This window comes from Blennius ocellaris, assembly GCF_963422515.1.
Source record: "Blennius ocellaris genome assembly, chromosome: 17".
NCBI classification, from domain to species: Eukaryota; Metazoa; Chordata; class Actinopteri; order Blenniiformes; family Blenniidae; genus Blennius; species Blennius ocellaris.
This window is the reverse complement of record NC_137666.1, coordinates 17,292,969-17,298,693: the sequence shown is the minus strand read 5'-3', so window position 1 is coordinate 17,298,693 and position 5,725 is coordinate 17,292,969.

Sequence of the window (5,725 nt, the reverse complement as noted above, 5' to 3'; positions counted from 1 at the left end):
GGCTCGGTGCGCCTCCGCGCTCTCAGCAGCAGCATTGTGCCGACTCGTCAATGGACGTTACACAATTAAGATTCACCCAGCTCGTCGGTGAGTGGGCGGCCGTGCTGCTGTCGGGCTTGTCACTCACGTACACACACACTCACACACTCACACACAAACACACTCTCTCACGCACACAGCGATCACACGGAGTGGGGCTCCGCGTGCGCGTCCCTTGTCATTATTACGTGCGCCAAAAGTCGTGATCTTGCAGGTTCGTACTTTACCACTTTAATCAAGAAATCAGACGGAGGTGGTGAAAGTCTCGCGAGGCTGAGAGCTGTTAATCGTGTTGTCCGGGAAGTTTAGTGAAAGTAATACATCAGAATTACTCAAATTAGTGAAATTAAAAAAAATCACACAATTTGACTAAAGATTTTTTCCCTGAGAATTATCCCACTTTCTGTCTATATTTGAGTGTCATTTTAACACAGATTTTTTATTATTATTATTATTTTTTTAATAAGAAATCATGATCTATGGACTGGGCTACTTGGGTACCAAATGGGCTAAAATGACCCAAATGATCAAACCAAGAGGGGGCCTTACAGGTTCTCCTATATGGGCTTCCTTTGCGGGTCTTAGGTCAATAATGGGAAATGTTTGGCTCAGACTAGGCAAACCATCACAGTCCCATATGTGTTGACTGAATACCACACTGATGCCACATGGACATTTGTCGTGGGGCTATTATGCCTTGTCCATGAAGCCCAAGTGGGACCAAACTAATATTGCACAAAGCCCATATGAGAATTTGGTTTTCAGGGACATTATAGGACCCGGGGACAAACCCACATCTGCCTCACTCTGCTCATAACTATGATACAAGTTGGCCTAATGTTGAGATTGTAGTGATCTCAGTACCAATTGTTTGTTTTTTGGAAATCACAGACATGTTCATCACATGTACTTTGAGCCACAAGAGCTTTCAAGTTTCAAGTTCAAATTTATATAAACACTATTTCACAGGTCCGGTCCACTTGATGTGAAATTGGACTGAATGTGGCTCCTAAAATGTGTTTGACACCCATGTCATAGTACTCGTTGTGCTGTAGTGGATTGTTGTTTCACAGTGAGATGTCACCGGTTTGATTCTCAGTTTGGGGGCCTTTCATTGAGGAGTCTACATGTTCTCCATGTGGGTGCAGCCAATACTTGATGTTTTTTTAACATACATTTTTTTTGAACAAATTTCATGCAGAACATTAACAAAACAATAAATAAATGAATAAACATCCAAATATAACAATAAAGAAACCAAGCATGTAGGAAAGAACTCATAGTGCTTGAGACAAAAGCATAATGAACAGTATTTGCTTTATAAGTCGGTGTGGCCACAGATGGGGGGGCTGATGTCATTACAATGACTTTTGATAAAGTCACAATTTCTGTCATCACTTTATAAATTAATCTTCCCTGAATCCCAACATAAGAGTCAAACCTTCCATTGTCTTTATTTCTTCAATCACACCAAACCAGTGTTCCCACCAGGTCGGTTGGGTTGAAGTCACTTCTTAGTTATAGTTTTTCTTGCTGCTATAAGAAGAGTCTTAACCAGGTATTGGTCTTCCTTCAATGTAACTGCTAAAACTTTTTGCCATGTTTTGCAGATACTTGACGTTGATTAGTTCATCTAAATTATCCCAAATGTGAATGTTTTGCCCACAGTGAGTTCATATTGTCTGTTACCCCCTGCAACCCAATGACGGGTAAAGTGGTGAATAAGATGTACGAATGAAATAGTACATTTTCATAATTCTTTCCTTCTCTGGAATTTTCACTGTGTCTGCTGTCCTGCAATCAAACACCAGTCAAGCAAACATCTCCTGACACACAACTTAAATATGTGTCTCCTCAGGGGCTCCCTGCCATTTGTGGAAAAAAAAAAAAAAGTAATGTGTTTCCTCCGTTGATTTACTAAAGTTTTGTTTGTTCAGCGTGCAGAACAGGAAAGGGTGGCTCTTCCTCTGAATTTACGAGACAGAAGATTTCACCAGCTGAGCTGGAGCATCTCAGGTTCACTGCTATTTTACCCTGCCTGGTTTCCCCCACTTCAACCAAATAGAGATTTTCAAAAGTCCAAAAGTCACTGAGGAGAAATAGAGGCCAGAATCCGTTTTATTACGCAGACACTATAAGCAGCTAAGCCACAGCGCCATCTTCAGCATATTCCTCGTGCTGCAGTACCTGGGCACCCTTTTACCTTTGTGGTTAACCCTTTATAGGACAGACAGACCGTAAACTAAAGATAAAACTAAAGATAAAAGTAGACGGTTGATCAGAGAGACTTTTTCAAGGTTATTTCAAGGGTCAATGTTTAACACAACAGTAGAATACTAACGTATCAAAATGAGTAATGTTTAGATAAAATTTGTGAAGAACCATTGATAAAGTATCATATTTGATGATTTAAAGATGAAAATTTGTTTAAATGGATTCTGATTCTGTAAAGGGTTTCAAAATACTTATCCCGAACACTATTCATGGGTACATTTGTGTCAATGTATAAGAAGTTTAAAACAAAACTGTCGTTATTTCCATAAGGAGCATCTTTCATATTCTGTGATTGTCATCCAGTCATTTTGTTTGTTTGGAGGAAATGGGAAGAAATTAGAACAATATGAAATAGTGTCACTTGCCTGTTGAAGGGATAAAGAAAAACGGCAATCATATAGCTGAATAACATTTAAACCTGAAGTTAAGTTCCAATAAGGATGAACTCCAAAGGCACTGTTGGTTATTTTAGCCACAACATTTTTTCCTCCTGCTGCAAACAAGTATTTGAGTTTGATATTTGTTTGATCGCAACTAAAAAGGCCCAACATGTATGTTATCTAAGCTAATAACTACTACCATAACTGTGACGGTGGTAAGAAACCCAGCGTCCCTCCTAGATCAGATTCATCAGTTCATCTGGCGGTCCAGTGGAAAACCAGGAAAACAGAAGAAGAATTCTGGTGAGAGATACAAAGAAAGGCTCCAGACTTTCCGGCGACCAGAGACTGATAAGTCGCTCATAATCACTTGGACATAGTTATATAGTTCTTCCACTCTTAATAATGTACATATATTATAATATGTACAGTGTAGGATAGATAGAAAAACAAATGTTTTTTTTATTTTATTAATGTGAATCAATAAGTTGTGTCATATTCTGCAGTTTCAATTCAGACACCAAAGCACATTCAGCTCCTGTTGGGTCAGACTTAAGGGGGATTCAGGTACAGCACAGATGTCTCTATTGAAACCATACATTTGTATTCTATGGACTTAAAATGTTCCCAACTTTTCAATATTCGTCAATACCTCTAACTGTAACATCCCAAAAAGACTGTTTGTTTTTTCTTTGTTTTTTTTTACTATGATTGAAGTATGATTGACTCCAATCATACTTTTTTTTCCAAAATGAATTAAACATTACTTCGACTTCAAGTAGACAGCAAACAGTGTGAGCAGTACACAAATATTGTGTTTCAGGAAGATAAAGAACTCAAGAAAATGAATCAATGTAGGGTAAAGCATGAGCTTTGCAGGACTTCAGACTCTATTAAACATCTAAACCAAACACTCACCTTTCCCCAGGTCTATGGCGTCCAGGAGCAGGAACCTTATCTGAGATTATGTCTTTTGCTCATTAATGATCTTTTCTACCTCATTATAATAATAATTCATTTGGGGCTGTCGGAAAGAAACACGGAGAAGGTGAGGCATAGTTATATTTTTGTTTCTGTTTCATAACAACAAACCGTGGATCAATCCCGAACAGAAACCCTCCCTAATGTCCCTGCAAACTGTGCTGAATCCATAAATTGGCTTTTGCAGTCTCACCTTGGCTTTCTCAGAGTTGATGTCCTTGCCGATGAATTAAATATTAATATTAGCCTTGGTAAGTTATTCAGACATGTCTTTGCAAGAGTTGTACTATAAATCTGAAGTTTAATCAGTGCATACGGATGCAGCAGAGTCCAGCTGGCTCTGCTTCCTCTTGAAGTCCACGTCGCCCTCTTTGTCCTTCTGGAACTCTTCTCTGCAGGCTGCAAAACTTCACCTTGTTGTTGGCATCGTCTCTCACTTGGATGTTTAACTGTGAAGCACGGACAGGTTGAGGTCAGGAGAAGAAGTGGCCCGCTAATAATATTGAAGACCCCACCACACTGGTGTTTAGAGTTCTGCTCTCTGCAGCAGGATTGTTCACGTTGGTTGGTTAAAACATCAGATTCACACAATCAGGGCTTTCATTATGGATTAATTTGCTTCATCCTTTTCTTCATCATATTTCTTAAAGCACTATAGTTTTCCAGCTTGCCCAAGGTGGCGATTCCAGACAACTGGTCTAAAACTGTATTTCTTCATTCATACAGGACAAAGAAAGTGAACAGACCCACAGGAACATGTGAATTTCTTCAATGAATTGTCTGTCACCTGAGCCAAAAATTTATAAATCGTGCTTCCAGTGGCAAGGCAGCAGCACATCTTCCCACAAGTCTCGACGATGGCTTTCTCAAACACCAGGTCCACAACACCTTTCAGCCTCTCCTCTACGCTTATTTCCAGAACTATCGGTATCAGATTATAAACTCATCATGTAAACATAATGTAATGTGCTCTATCAGACATGATAGTTGTCTGATAAGGAGTCACTTGTTTGGGGCTATTGTGGATGAAACTATTTACACAGGAGGTAGATGTTTTTTCCTCATGCGCTTGGAGAAATAAAAATTCAAAATACAATGTTGAGATGTGTTTTATTGAACAAGAAGACATTTCTTTTTTACCTTCTATATATATTTTTCTTTTTTTTTTTTTGAGTGGCCCTAATACTGCATGGACAGACCTTACTGCTATTTATAGGAAACATAACATTTGATTTATTAAATGTTGAAGCTTTAAGTATCAGAGGATTTATAACATATTCATTATGATCGCGCCAGCAGGAAAGGTGACTTAAGGAATTACGAAATTCATTGAACGCACCAATATCCACGCACGCGCAATCACGCAGCACGCGCTCCCGGCTGCCACTGAGCTAGCTAGCCGTTAGCATAACAAGCGTGAATAAACGACGAGCTTTTGGGTTTAAAAGCTTTAAACTACTCCTTCCTTTGAAATGGGTGTGGACCACATCGATTTCATGAATCTCCTGAAGGGGAAACGAATCAAACTGACCTTGAAGAACTCGTCATACTCAGGAGTCGTTCAGCACGTGAACTCCAACAGAAGCCTGCTGCTGTCAGAAGGTGGGGAAAAACGTAACAATACATTAATAAGTACGCGATATATTACTATAATATCATATTATTGAAGGCATTTGCTTACTCTGTTTAGTGAGTGACGGTAATGGCTGCAAGACTGCCGGACCAAAGCTGTTCTTTGGTCACGAAATCGTAAATGGTGAGCTTCTCCATCCTGATATTAAAGTTTAAGTTTGGGTTTTTAATATACTTTTTTCCATTAAATCCACAGTGGAGTTTGACTTTGAAGCAACTCCTAACAGTGGGTGAGTATCTGAATATTAGAAATACAGCCTAGTTTTTAATTGGGAAATCGAGGTCATTGCGTTGACATTGGGAAGGTGAACGATCGACGCTCATCTCGTCTCCTTGTCACTCATGGCAACTTATCAAAGACAAAAATGTGTTTATTTCCAGCAGGCTGGATTATTGGAATACATCGCATGCATAAAGGT